Raw genomic sequence first — 17,511 nt, 5'->3', positions numbered from 1 at the left:
ACGCAACTACTACATCTTACATCTACTCTAATCTGATTGTCATATTCATACCTTGATGTACCCCTACAGTATGTACCTTCCTCAAGATCTAACTGAACAATTCCTGGGTGTCTTCAGATGTGTTCTATCATTCTATCTCTTTTTCTGGTCAAATTTCACCAATACGATTCAGTATCCTTTCATTCGTGTTTCGATCTACTAATCTCATTTTCATCATTTTGTAACGTCACATATTAAAGTCTTCTATTCTCTTTCTATATGAGCCAGTTATTGTCCACTTTTCATTTCCATGCAATGAAACGTTAAAGACGAAAGTCTTCAAAAACTTATTTTAAAACGATTTTAAGCATATTTTTTTTCTTTACATGTTGCTGTACGTCGCACCGACACAGATAGGTCTTAATTAAGGTACAGCCCCACCATTTGCCTGGTGTGAAAATGGGAAACCACAGAAAACCATTTCCAGGCTGCCGGCAGCGTGGTTAGAACCCACTATCTCCCGAATACTGGGTACCAGCCACACTTAAGCGACTGCAGCTATCGAGCTCGGTCATATGTAATTGAAGCATTCTGTGTTGTTATTTTTATTTTTTTTTACAAGTTACTTTACATCGCACCGACACAGATAGGTCTAATGGCGACGATGGGATAGGAGTGGGAAGGAAGCGACTGTGGCCTTAATTATGGCGCAGCCCCAGCATTTATCTGGTGTGAAAATAGGAAACCACGGAAATTCATCTTCAGGGCTGCCGATAGTGGGTTCGAAGCCATTATCTCCCGAATGCAAGTTATTATTATTATTATTATTATTATTATTATTATTATTATTATTATTGCCCCAGAGCGCAAAATGACTAGGATGCTCGGTATACTAAAGAACACGTTAGAGAGGTTCAGGCTAAAAATAAACACAAACAAAACGAAAATGATGGTCGTTCAAAAAAAGAAGACTGAATTGAAAACAAACATTAAATTAGGCTGTGAAAAAATAGACCAGGTTAAAGAATTTTGTTATCTGGGTAGTTTTATTACCAATGATAATCAGTGCCTGACAGAAGTCAAAAGAAGAATTGCTATAGCAAAACAAGTGTTTCAAAGCAGGAAAAATGTATTGTTAAATAAGCACGTAGGAATTGAACCCAGGGAGAAATTTGTTAAAACCTTTGTTTGGAATGTGCTAACGATTGTGAGACCTGGACTTTTGGAAAACAAGCACAATCAGTAATAGAAGCTGCGGAAATGTGGTTCTGGAGAAGACTGACGGGGACCAGTTGGACAGAAAAAAAGACTAATATCCAAATCTTGAATAACGTTAATAAGAAACAGACCTTAATTTATTCAATAGAGCAGAGGAAAGCTAAATTTCTTGGACACGTCCTACGACATGACACCTTTCTCCAGAATGTCTTCGAAGGAAAGGTCCTAGGGAAGAAGTCGAAAGGAAGACCACGTCTCTCATACCTTAAAAACATAATCACTCAGGTGGGTTTTGGTTCCTATGTCACGATGAAAAGGACTGCTGAAGACCGTAGGATGTGGCTGGAGCGACAAGGCTTAGCGTTTAGATAATGGATGGATTGCCCCAGAGGAGTGCGACAGGCTTCGGCAGCCGATGCAATTCCTATCCTCGCCGCTAGATGGGGGCTTATTCATTCCATTCGTGACCCAGTCGAATGACTGGAAACAGGTTGTGGATTTTCCTTTTTATTATTGATAAGGAACGAAAAGATGCATACAGGTTATTTGGTAAACGACCATTTTTATTTTTTATTTTTGTACAGTGTTTTATATCTCACCATCTATGATACTATCTTTCAGATGTATGTGTATTCTTTATACTGTAAAAGTATTAAACACTACAGCGAAGATATTTCTGTTGATAGGAGAAACTATGATTCACTTCCCTGATAGCTAAACTGGTAGAGAGATCTTAACCGAGAAAAGAGCAAGTACATTAAGTAACAGGTTGACAAGAAGCTGATATCTAAAAATCACAGCTTTTCTAGTTCCTGTTTCTCGATTGCACCTTCCGCCTCACCTCGCTCCCGTGGATCCCGTTAAGCCCCTGACCCCTCTCCGCCGATTTATGAGGTATTGCTCTGCGATTGGTCCGCTCGCCCGCGGCCCTGGACTGCGCGTAAACCGCTCCATAGAATAGAGTGACACAAGCGCGCTCAAACTCAATCACTGTCTACCTGTGGTGTTTGATACTTGTATATACTCTTGTGTTAGTTTCAATAGCACAGCGCTTACACTGAAGCTACTATGTTGTGACAAGGTAAGCGCTTAACAGCCAATTAACTATACAAGAAGATTTTTGTCATCGCTGATCTTGAATACTTTCCTTTCGAGTGCATTTTTTAAATAAGATGTGATGTTTGAGTTTTGAAAAATGTGAGTTCTTAGTTTGGCAAAAATGTTACTGCAGTGATATGCGACTTCTGTGTGCCAAATATCCTCATTCTACTCCGACAATACCATGAATACGATTGTTTTTAACAGTCTGTGTGCAACAGGTGGTGTGGTTAAGATACTAAAATGCATCGATTGAAATCTGTGTGGAACGCGCGCGTTTCCCTATAATCGGTTTACTATGTGATAATATGGCATTATTATTATTATTATTATTATTATTATTATTATTATTATTATTATTTAAATGAGATAGATGTACAAGAACATAGTGGGTTTGAATTCTGGTTTTTCACCCCGACAAATTGGGTGTCGAATCCCGTTGACTGCAAGGTGCATTTTCATCTGAAATGTTACATGATGTCGGGAAATGTACCTAATCTTAATCTGCTACCCAAACCAAATTGAGCCCAGGAGGTTCAAGCTATCCTATAAATGGGAGTGCGTTGTCTATCTGTACCTGATCACCAGTATCGGAATAATGTAACATTGTACTTAGTGAGGCTTCCTCTCTGTCATGAAGGTTCATAGAGGTAGCGACTGTTCGATAGTTCTGTTTCATTCTGATTTGATGGAATTCTGCTATTACCGGATTTTGATTACTATTATGGACACAGTGGCTGATGGAAGGTTCTATCCGTGGTGCACCTGATCGTTGAAGCATTTTGCTTATGGAATGGGATCAACTAGGTTTCCAGGTACCTGTGATACGTTATAGATCCAGAACCAAGGCCGAAATGTACTGTACCTAAGTATGTTTTCAGAGTTTTCCCTGCTAGAACATCATTATAAAATGCTCAGTAAAAGTTCATTGAAAGTTGTGGTAAAGTCCACTGACAAGCCATAACTAACACCTCTAGATCGCTCCAGCTGATATGGCTCGTTTCTTCTACTAACAATCATGTTGTTCTTGTTCTTACTGTGAACCTTTGGGCAGGTACTGGACAATCTACTGAACGTTTGTATTGCATATTTGTATTTTAGCCGGAGACTAGGATAAATATGTCAGCGCTGAAAGTAGTATGCCATTATGAGATAGTGAATGAAGGTACTCTTCTTCTTCTTGCTAAATGTACGGGATGAAGACAATTTTTTTAAGTTTCTACAATTTATTTTACGTCGCACCGCCAGAGATATGTCTTATGGGGCCAATTGGATAGGAAAGGCTTAGGAGTAGAAAGGACACGGCCATGGCCTTAATTAAGGTACAGTGCCAGCATTTACCTGGTGTGAAAACGGGAAACCACGGAAAACAATCTTCAAGGCTGCCGACAGTGGGGCTCGAACCCACTATCTCTCGGATGCAAGCTCACACCTGCGCGCCCCTAAAAGGCCATTTTAATCATCAGTTCCGCTCAGTTCGTCTGTGTATAAATGATTTCCTAATGATTCGTTTCAATGTTATACACTGCACTGCTGTGTATATTTGTAGTTGGCTGGGGCTGGGTTTGGGGGTTGCGTATCCGAGGTGGTAAAGGCGTGCTGGTTCTCGTCAGAAAGACAAAAAGAATAATTACAAACGGGATTCTCACTCTTGGAAAGACACATGGCCCTAACGTTCACTAGCCTGCAATAAAAATGGGTCAAGGGTGGCTAGGTGAGAAGTAGCATTTCGAAAATGTTGCAAAGTTCGAGCTGGGAAGACTTGGGAGAAAGGAGACGTGCTGCTCGACTAAGTGATATGTTTCGATCTGTTAGTGGAGAGATGGCGTGGAATGACATCAGTAGATGAATAAGTTCGAGTGATATTTTTGAAAGTAGGAAAGATCACAGTATGAAGATAAAGTTGGAATTCAAGAGAACAAATTGGGGCAAATACTTGTTTATAGGAAGAGCAATTAGGGATTGGAATAACTTACCAAGGGAGATCTTCAATAAATACCCAAATTCTTTGCAAAAATTTAAGAAAAGGCTAGGAAAACAACAGACAGGGAATCTATCACCTGCGTCACTGCACTAAATGCAGATCAGTGGTGATTGATTGATTGATTGATTGATTGATTGATTGATTGATTGATTGATTGATTGATTGATTGATTGATTGATTGATTGATTGATTGATTGATTGATTGATTGATTGATTGATTGATTGATTGATTGATTGATTGATTGATTGATTGATTGATTGATTGATCCACTCTATTCCAATCAGTGCTATGATTACGAATATTGGAAGCCTTTACCATTCACTCCTGCAAAGACCTACATAGTGTGTGCGTATATAAGTTTGGCTGGGGATGGGTTTGAAATTACTATGTACCATTCTGCATTCGTCAGGAGTTGCTAGTTGTTTTACGTCGCACCGACACAGACAGGTCTTACGGTGACGATGGGACAGGAAAAGGCTAGGAGTGGGAAGGAAGCGGCCGTGGCCTTAATTAAGGTACAACCCCAGCATTTGCCTGGTGTGAAAATGGGGAAACAACGGAAAACCATTTTCAGGGCTGCCGACAGTGGGGTTCGAACCTACTATCTCCCGAATACTGGACACTGGCCGCACTTAAGCGACTGCAGCTATCGAGCTCGGTCGCCAGGAGCTGAAGCCTGAAACCACAGAAAACAACTCCTAGAATAGCCGAGCGTATGATTTCTACCCCATATCTCTACTCAGTTATCACCCGAGGTTGAGTGTACACGGTTGTTCTCGAACAAGATTTAAATTCGTGACAGAGCCGAGAATCGAACCCGAGCCAACCGGGTGAAAAGCTAGACCACGACGATGGACGGTGCAGAGAAAAGAGGCCTAAAATCAAGCTTACCAGTTCTTTTTTCTGTTGATGGTAATATAATAAATGATAATGATAATAATAATAATAATAATAATAATAATAATAATAAAGTAAACTCGTGTCCTCAGCCTGAGGTGGTGCAGCTCTTTTCAGGCACACCCCCATTGGAGGTGAGCTGCATGTACCATTTCAACCACATAGCAGCCCTCCTGCCATTCTTAAATTTTTGGCAGTACCGTGAATCGAACCCGGGCCCCCGAGGACAGCAGCTAATAACACTAACCGTTACGCTAATAATAAATAATTTCGTGTGGCTATTTCTAGCCGAGTGCAGCCCTTGCAAGGCAGACCCTCCTATGAGGGTGGGCGGCATCTGCCATGTGTAGGTACCTGCGTGTTATTGTGGTGGAGGATAGTGTTATGTGTGGTGTGTGTGATTTGCAGGGATTTTGGGGACAGCACAAACACCCAGCCCCCGAGTCATTGGAATTAACCAATGAAGGTTCAAATCGCCGACCCGGCCGGGAATCGAACCCGGGACCCTCTGAACCGAAGGCCAGTACGCTGACCGTTCAGCCAACGAGTCGGACATAATAATAATAATGGAGAAAACTTGTAGCTTTACATTACTTGTTGATAACATTATAATACAGGACCTGCAGTTTTAAATGTAAATCGGAACCATAGAGAGGTGACGTTTTGTTTCAGAAAGAATCCCACGTGCACTAGCCGGGTTTCGAAGCATGTCTGCCTTAGCGAGAGGCCAATAACAATGATCATTTACCACGTCCCTAATGAAAAGCATAATAAAATAGAAAAAGAAGAACTTCTACATGAAAATCCTTGTTCCCATCGAGGCCCTGCCTCTGATTGAAGACTGGTTTTAAGGACACAGATTGAATGCACTTAAGTTAAAGTAACTTAACTTTTTCTGTAACATTTCCAACTCCCTCATGAGGTCGAGGGTGCACTCTGTGTCGCGTATGTGGAATTAGCCTCACTTTATAGCGTGTGGATGGATGGATGGATGGATGGATGGATGGATTCACTGTTGCATGTTAAAATTACTTAGCGGAACGTAAACTTATTATTATTATTATTATTATTATTATTATTATTATTATTATTATTATTATTATTATTATTATTATTATTATTATTATTATTTGCTAGTAGTCGCACTAACACAGCCAAGGTATTCGGTGACGCAAGGTAGGAAAGAGTAGGGATTGGGAAGGTAGCGGCCATGGCCTTAATTTAAGGTGTAGCCCCAGCATTTGTCTGGTGCGAAAATTGAAACCGCGGAAAACCATACTCAGAGCTGCCGACGGTGGGACTCGAACCCACCATCTTCTCGTTAATACTACTATTACAACTAATAATAACAAGAGTTGCTGCGGTACGGGATCTGTGTGCAATTAAACATTGAACCAGGTTTCAATACCACATCAAGAGTAAAGCAAGTGGGTCCATACAACCAGAAGATTTGAGCCGTCAGGTTGCCTGCAGTGGACTATGATTGAGCTCGCGACCTCCAGTACAGGCGATAACTTCTGGAGGTAAAGTAAACTCGTGTCCTCATCCCGAGGTGGTGCAGCTCTTTTCAGGCACACCCCCATTGGAGCTGAGCTGAGTGTACCATTTGAACCATATACCAGCCCTCCTGCCATTCTGCCATTCTTAAATTTCTGGCAGTACCGGAAATCGAACCCGAGCCTCCGAGGACGGCAGCTAATAACACTAACCATTACGCTACGGAGGCGGACACTTCTGGAGGTACACTCTGGTGTCATGAGCTCGTTACACAGCGACACCAGGTAGCAGACTTTTTCGTAGGAATGTTATGCTGTTCGTTAGTCGTTCAGCGTCAACACGGGTACGTTTTCGGCTTTCATGGTACAGGAAAACGCTGGGACAGGGAAGACAGTGGCAACGACCTTAATTAATTTCCAGCTTCGGTAGCCTCGCTATTGGCTTTTAGTGAAAATGGGACACCACGGAACTATCTTCAGGACTGCTGGCGGGTGAGATTCGAACAAACCAACCACTGACGGAAAGCTAAAGCTTTAAGACTCGTCCTGCAGAGGCAACCTACTGCATATACAAAGGGCACTAGGAAAGTTTTGCAATGTGAGCGAACGCTTTAGACTTTTTCAAAATAATTTCCACCACACTCAATACACTTCTCCATACGTCGAAACCAGTCACTGAACCAACTCTGCCACTTTTCTTCGGTTACATTTTCACACTCTTGATTCCATGCTGCCTGAAGCTCCTCGTCGGATGCAGAACACCGCCCCTTTCAGCTTCGTCTTCACTTCTGGGAAGAGTGCGAAGTCTCATGGGGCAAGATCAGGACTGTATGGAGGGTGACAAGTACAGTCAACCCTGATCTGACAAGAAAATCCATTGTTACATTAGCACGATGTGCTGGAGCATTGTCGTGATTCAAGAGCCAGGTGTTGAGCCGTGACCTTGTACTATTATGTGGTAGGTCATCCATCAACCCTTACCAAGCTAGTTACTCGTGCGGTTAGGGGCGCGCAGCTGTGAGTTTGCGTTTGGGAGGTAGTGGGTTCAAGCCGCACTGTCGACAGCCCTGAAGATGGTTTTCCGTGGTTTCACATTTTCACACTAAGCAAATTGCTCAAGACATCTCATGTATACGCGTCCTTCAGTTTTCTCCTTACTTTGAAGTGCTTCTGAGCTAATGTATTCCATTTATACGTTAGATGCTACTTGATGTTCCTACAGAAAAGCAAAGACTGTGGTAGCCAGGATTCTATCAACTAGTCTGCTGTACCAACGAACTCTGTCTAGCCCATAAGGGAAATCTTTGCTTCTTCCAGTTCTGTCTATTTTTCGTGTGGATCCATATCAGTATTAGCTGATGATTTAAGTGTCCTGGCTATCACAGTTTATGGTTTTCTGTAGGAACATCAACTAGCGGCTATCGTCTAATTGTAATACACTAGCCGTTTCCCGCTGGCTCCGCCCGCAATGTACTAAATATGGTGTTGTTCGTTGCTATCCTCGCGGATGTATTTGCAAAGTTTTGAGTTAATGAAATAAAGCACATGATCTGCTGTGGTAATAGAATGTAACATTATGTCAACAAAACACTTGAAAATACATCACACAAAGAAATTGAATTAAACGTTCCTTGGAACAACACTACGCGCCGAACTGTTTAAAAGTCCTTCAAAGATCTTCGTCATAGAGACAAACGTACTCATAACTTTTCTCAGAATATACCAATTTAAGTAGTTATTACCTCAAAAGAAAGCGCTTGATCCACTGAGTGTTTTAGACCAAAACAAACTGCGTACCTCAATTAGAACGAAAGATATGATTGCTTCAATGAGAAAAAAATGTTGAAGAAATGAGACGTCAAATTGAATGTGCACTCGTAACTTTCTCAGAATCAACCAATTTGAATAGTTAAGAGCTGAAATGAAAGAGATTGATCCACTGAGTGTTCTTGGGCTAAAACGAACTCTTTCCTTAATTAGAACCAAAGATATGATTGCTTCAAAGAGACAAAAAATTGAAAAGTCTAATAATTTGAGGAAGGCGGAAGTTAAGTGATTTATAGTACCTGATGACAAATCTGTGTATGAATACCTTTCAGTTAAAAAATTAAGGAAATCGACCGGATAGAATGGCTGAAATGACTGACTTTAATTTTCATTTAAAAAATTAAATATATAGATTAGCTCAGCAGAATTTCAAAGGAAGGAGAAATATGGAGGAAGCTTGTATATGAGATGTCTTGAGCAGTATCAGTATCAGAACTCAGGAAAGTGTCTAGTACTGTTTTTGAACTGACAGGTAATTCTAAATTACAGTTACAATAGAGCAAACATGCATCTTTCAGTCAGTTACTTCTAATCGAGTCTCGATTACATTAGGAAAGAATGTTTTAGGCAAGGAATTTCGAAGTTATAAGAAATATGAGTAGGGCAGTGTCCGAGTAGTGTTAAAGGATATGACTATACCTCCTCGCTTCCTGAGATCTCAGAGCTGAGCTGACCTTGACGATTAGATGGTTGCACACCCACCCGTTTACGTTTTCCGCATAATAAGCGTTAAATCATTCACTGCTGTGTGTTAAGTGATCAAATGGTGCCATCACTTTTGCCGTGCCAAATGTATGTAACTATTATGCACAGATGCTTGTTGAGTCAAGGTTTTGCAACATATCAAATCCCTATAATTTACTGACCTCAATAAGTAGCCTACTTTTCAGTTCGGTTGACTTTACTTCTAGGTGGTAAATTTATTCTGTTCCCCGCCGGGATGAGCAGCTCATGCATTAGAGGCCCTTGGCTTTCTGAGCCTTAGTTTCAGGTTCGATCCAAGCTCAGTCCGGTATATATGAAGATGCTCAAATACGTCAGCATAGTGCCGGTAGATTTAACTGGACGTAAAAAAAAAATCGCACGGGTAAAATCTCAACACATCAAGGTCTCCGAAAACCTTAAAAGTATGCCTACTTAGAGGGTGTAAAACCATTATTATTATTATTATTATTATTATTATTATTATTATTATTATTATTATTATTATTATTATTATTGGAATATACTGTAGTGTATCACACAGAGGTGTAAGAAGGTGCTGGGATGAATGGTATGTATGTACGTTCAGTCCGTCAGCGATTCCGCTGGTGGGATCCTCAACAGCTCTGCCATCAGCTGTCATAGATGGCCTAGGCATCACTGAAGAGGCGTACTAGGGAAATGAGGAGTGAGGTTGTTTCCTGTTGCTTTCCTCGCCGAGCCAGAGTTGCTATTACATATCAGTCTGCCAAGCCCACTGAAATGCATACACCAACCGACCCTATGAGCGATATTTTCACACCATTCATAGCAGGGACTGTCTGCATAAGGATTGGCATTACTAGCATCGCTCATACCTCAATCACTTTCATATTGCCAAAGCCAAGGATAAGACAGAGACAGATTTATGAAAGTAACAAAAATTCTCTAGCCTATACCAGAAGACATAGTGCACTGTAAACACTAGGTCCTGCCAGCAAAGGCACGGGGTGAATGGACGGACAAGAAATTGACCGTCGAGCTGAGTGGCTCAGACGGTTAAGGCACTGGCCTTCTGACCCCAACTTGGCAGGTTCGATCCTGGCTCAGTCCGGTGGTATTTGAAGGTGCTCAAATACGTCAGCCTCGTGTCGGTAGATTTACTGGCATGTAAAAGAACTCCTGGGGGACTAAATTCCGGCACCTCGGCGTCTCCGAAAACCGTAAATGAGTAGTTGGTGGGACGTAAAGCAAATAACATTATTATTATTATTATTATTATTATTATTATTATTATTAGAAACTGACCAGAGCATAACTTAGAGCACTCAATTTTGAAATGTTATTTCTTTCCTTCCTTTCTTTAAATTTAAAAGTAAGGTAAGGTAAGGGTTATTCTGCCCGAAGGCAGGTCCGAACCTCCGCAGAGGTGTTCCTGAGCCGGAGTTTACGTGCGGTAGGATGGCCAGTTCCTTTCCGCTCCTCCATTCCCTTACCCCCCACCAACAGCGCGTGGCAACCCATCCAACTCCTGACCACGCCCAATGTTGCTTAACTTCGGAGATCTCATGGGATCCGGTGTTTCAACACGGCTACGGCCGTTGGCTAAATTTAAAATTTGATAAATAAAAGATCTGAACAAACAATAACAATAAAATAATGAGCTCATCTGCTGAAATAACAACGAATTAAAGTCCATAAATCAGGTACAAAACTCGAGAGAATTATCAACATGAAGATGAACCTTATAGCTCTGAAACAGGTACAATATTTTATAAGAACATGTTTGCTCCACTAACTTCCATAGCCTAGGAGTCTGAGCTCCAAAATTAATGCAGTCCAGCCTCTATGAGGCATAAATTTCTTACACAGCAAAAGGTTATACCTGGCAATCATCAAATGAGGTATTTACAGTCACTTCTGCTCAACAGTTTTCCATTTTCTTTCCGAACGCCGACCTGCGGCCCCTGCCTCCATAGTACACACCGCACACAATAAACCGCAGCGATGAAGATGACAATGCGGCCTAGCACCTAGCTTTTCCATAACTCTATACAGATAGGCTGGATGCCTGTACACACCCCCAATTTTAATTGGTTGGAGAAAATGTTCACAAAATTTGTGGTTGGTTGATAGATACAGGAGATTGAGGGCGTCAGAAGTGTTGACAACCTTGACTCAAGAACAAAAAAAAATCTTCAAAAACTAAGGTTAGCCAACTGTGATAATTAACTTTTCCTTAAGAATTAATTCTCCTTCATCCCGCCAGAGGGGGCACTTAGACCGATGGTAGAGACATATAATATAGTTGAAAATCCAAGTATCTTGCATAACATTAGTTCAAGTTCAATTACACAGATGGCCTTATAGAAGGCGCGCAGTTTAATTGGACGGAGAAGGTGTACCCGCGGTGGTATTTTATTATTATTATTATTATTATTATTATTATTATTATTATTATTATTATTATTATCATTAGTAATCTATATCAGCCCTTCTGTTTGTCTTAAAATTCTCGAAAGAGAGCAACATCACTTTTGTAGGAATCAGCCAGCGTCGGTACACTCAATGATGATGATTATAGCAGATGCTGCCTTAAAGAAACTAGTTAACGAAGAGTGTTTTCAAAGATTTCATTTTTGCTATTTCATTACTACTTACCAAGTGAGGTGAAGAAGTATCATCGGACTGGCTCGGGATCGAACCTGCCACTTTGGACTCAGAAAGCAAGCGTTCTACCATCTGAACCACCAATCCAACTTCTTCTTTTCTTCTACCGCTTTTCCCTCAGGTGCGAACTGTGTAGCACATCTGGATATGGTGCTATTTTATGTCCGGATGCCCTTCCTGACGCCAACCCTGTATGGAAGGATGTAATCATTATTGCATGTTTCTGTGGTGGTTGGTAGTGTGGTGTATTGTCTTAATATGAAGAGGAAAGGGTTGGCACAAACACAAACACCCAGTCCCCGGGTCAGAATAATTAACCAGACGCGATCAAAATCCCCGACCCGGCCGGGAATCGAACCCTAGACCCCCTGAACCTAAGGCCTCAACTCTTACCATTCAGTCAGTGAGTCGGACAACTCAGTCCAACTATTATTATTATTATTATTATTATTATTATTATTATTATTATTATTATTATTATTATTATTATTATTATTATTATTATTATTATGCCCGACTCCATGGGTAAATGGTTAGCGTTCTGGCCTTTGGTAAAATGGGTTCCAGATTCGATTCCCGGTCGGGTCGGGGATTTTAAATTTCATTCGTTAATTGATATGGCTCGGGGGCTAGGTGGTTGTGACGTCTTTAGCATTAGATTTCATCTTTGGTAGGGCCCCATCCTCACAGACGTGCAGGTCATCTATAAGGTGTCAACTCGAAAGACCTGCCTCTTTGGAGGCCACACGTTATTATTATTATTATTATTATTATTATTATTATTATTATTATTATTATTATTATTATTATTATTATTTAGGTAGGCTGTGCAAAAGTACTGGCTGTCGTATTTTACAAAACATGCTGAGAACGATAAGAAACAGTGTAAAGTACGGCGCACGATATTTTGTACAGTACCTCAAAAGGAGATCGTTGCATTAAGCTTTTGCAGACCACTGCATGATGTTACCCCAAGCCTTCCATTGTCTAAGAAATAATTACCTTACTATTATTATTAAAATAGTGCTCATAAATGAATTCGTATTACTGATGTTATAACCAGCTCTGAGACTGATGATTTAAGGATGGGCACCTGTCTCGTTTGTCTCATTCTTGTCACACATTTCTCGCTGTATTGTGTAACGGGCTTTACTCGGTTGAACTGAATCTTAATTGACTTATTTCCTTGAACCATTTTATTTTTTGGACCTATGAACTGACTAGTCCGAGACGGGAACCAATTTTTTTTTTTTTTTTTTTTTTTTTGCAATTTGCTTTACGTCGCACCGACACAGATAGGTCTTATGGCGACGATGGGATAGGAAAGGCCTAGGAAGTGGAAGGAAGCGACCGTGGCCTTAATTAAAGTACAGCCCCGGCATTTGCCTGGTGTGAAAATGGGAAACCACGGAAAACCATCTTCAGGGCTGCCGACAGTGGGGTTCGAACCCACTATCTCCCGATTACTGGATACTGGCCGCACTTAAGCGACTGCAGCTATCGAGCTCGGTACGGGAACCAAAAGGTCGCTGACTGATCAGATACAAATGGACAGAATGAAGCAATTTTGTTACAACGAGAAGACGCAGTTGCCTCCGTGATATCTCTAAAAACTCGGTGTACTTAAATAGGGTAACCGTACATTGCCGCTTTCATTCTGCACCGTGATGTAGAGAAATTTACTTTCTCTAGTCAGTAGGTTGGCTATGGTGCTATTTGTATTCTCCTATTATTTTTATAAATAATAATTTGAGACATTCGACTTTTAGCACCGCGTAAATACGACAAGTAATATGGTGCTGCAACATAGATCTGACAATCATTAAGCAAATGACTGGGGGTTTCGAGATGTGATTGTACAGAAGGATATTGAGGGTTCCGTGGTTAGACCATGGCATAAATGTTAAGATTCTCCCACTATATCCCGAATGCAATGGATAATATGATCATTAGTATAGAATGAAGAAGACAACGGGAAACGGCTGCGTTAAAGATCCGCTGGATATTCTAGCTTAATCTTGGTCTTCGTACTTTAAGCAATTTTCATCTCCAGTAACACCACTGTGACTTAAAGCTGTCCTCAATATAGGCCTATCTGAATTTTCCCAAGCGACATTCACATTTCAGGTTTCGAAATGGGTGGTGTTCTGCTGAAGATGAGACTCGTTCTCCGTCCACTGAACAAACTGTCGACTTGTTATTTTTATATTCTTCCCATTTGTGGTATATAAATAAGCCAGTGACTGAGAAAACATAATTAATGGGCTTAGTAATTGGTGGTTCGGTAAAGGAACTGGCCACTATTGACAAGTTGTTTTCACCAATGCCGCTCATTAAGTAAGAGTCAGCTCACACAACTTTTACATTTGAGTCAGCTTGTTTACTCGGCTAAGAGTGCTACGCGTCACAAACACCATGCAACATGTGTAAGTTCAGGTCGTAGACGAACGCTTTCTAACTGGCGCCATTTTGTGTTATGGCAGACACATTCTTGCTATGTTACAACTTTTTCTCGCAATATACAATTTGTGCTTCATGTAGCGTAGTGTAGGAGAAGTCCTGCGGCACCCGAATGCTAATGAACAACACCAGGGATTGAGTTTGACAGAGGCTTTCATTTCAGTTGATTAGGTCGTACAGAACATGCCGAAGAGATTGCAAATCATCATCATCATCATCATCTGTTTACCCTCCAGGTTCGGTTTTTCCCTCGGACTTAGCGAGGGATCCCACCTCTACCGCCTCAAGGGCAGTGTCCTGGAGCTTCAGACTCTTGGTCGGGGGATACAACTGGGGAGTATGACCAGTAACTCGCCCAGGCGGCCTCACCTGCTGTGCTGAACAGGGGCCTTGTGGAGGGATGGGAAGATTGGAAGGGAATCGGCGGTGGCCTTAAGTTAGGTACCATCCCGGCATTCGCCTGGAGGAGAAGTGGGAAACCACGGAAAACCACTTCCAGGATGGCTGAGGTGGGAATCGAACCCACCTCTACTCAGTTGACCTCCCGAGGCTGAGTGGACCCCGTTCCAGCCCTCGTACCACTTTTCAAATTTCGTGGCAGAGCCGGGAATCGAACCCGGGCCTCCGGAAGTGGCAGCTAATCACGCTAACCACTACATCACAGAGGCGGACAGAGATTGCAAATACAAAACAAAAATCGCTACGGTGGCCCTGGTCATTCTTATTCTATTGGCAGAGATTTCACGAGTCTGGTACTACGGACAACTTAACTGTAGATTGGGCCATTTGAATTGCTATTTTTTTATTTGTTTTCACGTCGTACCGACACAGACAGGTGGTAGTGATTATTGTTCTATAGTAAGCACAAATGGGTAAACATCCTTTGTGTATGTATGGTCCTCAGCCCGAAGGCTGATTGGATCCTCAACAGCTCCAACATTAGATGTCATAGGTGGCTTGGGCAGCACTGAAGAGGCGTTCTAGGTAATTTAAAAGTGAGGTAGTTTCCCTTTACCTCACTCACTGAGTTAGAAGTTGCTATTTCATATCAGTCTGCCAAGCCCACTGAAATGCATGCACCACCCGACCCTACGAGCAACATTTTCACACCATTCATAGCAGACACTGGTTGCAAAAGGAATGGCATTACTAGCATCGCTCATACCTCAGTCACTTTCATATTGTCAAAGCCAAGGATAAGACTGAGGCAGGTCAGTGAGAGTAACAAAATTGCTCTAGCCCATACCAGTAGATATAGTGCACTCGCACTGTAAACACTACATCTTGCCAGCAAAGGCATCCGTTATTAACACTAATCAGAAGGAAAAAATGGAAGGGTTTCCGACACTTCGAAAAATTAAGGTATCGGCCAAAGAAAGACAAGGGCCACGAAGGGAATGAAAATCAAAGACACCCTAGGCTTCGAAAACCTAATACTGTCGGGGTTGGAAGAGAACAAGAGTTGATCAAGGGAGATCGGATAGGAAATATCAAAGTGAGGGGACTGGCACAAGTAAACGGAAACAATGCCAGGCTCAGCTAGAGCCGCATGGTTACCACCCAGGCTCCCAAGTTGAGAACCATTGGGGCCCCTTTTAGTCGCCTCTTACGACTGGCATGTGATACCGTGTGTGTTTTCTACATATTGACGATTCCAAGAAATATCAGCGATCAAGGTCCGAATACGGTGAGGCGGACGTAGAAAAAAATAGTGACGTTGGTGACAAAAATTCTGGTATTTTTGTGTGGAGGCGAATTAGTAGGCCTACGTACGTTATCCTATACCTTGAATTTTAGGGAACTTGAAGTTTCTTCAGCCTATGCAAGCATTTCGAAATGTCGAAGTTGACTTTATTACTGTATCAGCTAATTAGATCGTGTTGAGTACATGTATAGTACAGGCCAAAGAGATTATAAGTACACAACAAAAAATGCCAACTGAACCCTCAACGTTCCTATTTCATATCAGATTCTCTGTCGATTGAATTACGGTGACCTTTTCGGCACTTACTACTCGTATATGCCCTGATAATCTATTTCAAGCAAAATATGGTCATAAAAGCGCTACCCAACTATGTTCCACTCTGAAGCCAAGCTTGTTGTGGTTTACAGATTTGCACATCTTTCATAGGAATATCTTACAAGCGGATCGTTCGATTATTATTATTATTATTATTATTATTATTATTATTATTATTATTATTACATTCCATACGCCATTTCCATTTTCATTGTTATATGAATGCAAACTATCGGTCACTTGGGGGTGCATGTGATGTGTTATGAGAGCTTCAAAAATGTATTAAGTTATAATAAAATGATCATTAAAGTTTGAGGTATTTAATGTTCTTTGCTTGCGATACTATTTTTAGAGGTTTGTTTTCGTGTTTAGAACCGAAATTAACATTTCGGAAGTTCAAGGAAATTATTCCGGAATATTAAACAGCCAACAGGAGTGGACGAGATGGGTAGAAATGCCGCCTGTGCAGTTGGTGTGCATTGAAGCTTGCATAGTACACAGGCGTTAAACCACCCTTAAGTAGCATCATTTCCCAGCTACCGAGAAAACAACGCTTTATGACGGAATAACGGGGTAAGAAATTATATAATGCAGTCCCAATTTACAATTGAAAGTCTATTTTAATGAATAGTAAATACTCCCATTGGCTGCCTTCTACTTTGAAATTTTACGCTTCATAATGCCACCCTTTCCCAATAAATATGCTGTCCATTTCATAAACAAATAGGATCTACTCTTTAATTATTACATTTTTACAAGCTTATTTACGTTACACCGACACAGATAGGTCTTATTGCGACGATGGGATAGGAAAGGGCTTGGAGTGGAAGAAAAGCGGCCGTGGCCTTAATTAAGGTGCAGCATTTGCCTGGTGTGAAAATAGGAAACCATGGAAAACCATCTTCAGGGCTGGGATTCAAACCCACTATCTCTCGAATGCAAGCTCACAGCTGTGCGCCCCTAACTGCACATCCATCTCGCGCGGTACTCTTTTAAATAGTAACCATACTAGGAGAGTTAGTAAATACTGCGAAACCTGTACATTACATTACCTTTCCCTTGCTCATTCTGTTGAAAGCAAGTTAACATAATACAGTATTAGATATATCGTATGTATCTATTGTGTACTGAGGTTCCGCACAGTAGTTTGAGATGTTACCTAGTCGCTTTGCTAAGATGT

At 41.3% G+C, this 17,511-nt stretch overlaps 1 protein-coding gene across 1 annotated transcript in view; it reads left to right on the top strand.

The window, feature by feature from the left end:
* Positions 1-2,188: 2,188 nt before the first annotated feature.
* LOC136866449 (ATP-binding cassette sub-family C member 4) overlaps positions 2,189-17,511 on the top strand; it is a 431,945-nt gene continuing 416,622 nt past the window's right edge. The window contains exon 1 of the mRNA XM_067143403.2: positions 2,189-2,278. The gene's annotated coding sequence lies outside the window, so the exon portion shown is untranslated. The remainder of the gene's footprint in view (positions 2,279-17,511) is intronic.

This window comes from Anabrus simplex, chromosome 3 (genome assembly GCF_040414725.1).
Source record: "Anabrus simplex isolate iqAnaSimp1 chromosome 3, ASM4041472v1, whole genome shotgun sequence".
Lineage (NCBI taxonomy): Eukaryota > Metazoa > Arthropoda > Insecta > Orthoptera > Tettigoniidae > Anabrus > Anabrus simplex.
This window is presented reverse-complemented; position numbering and strand designations above follow the sequence as displayed.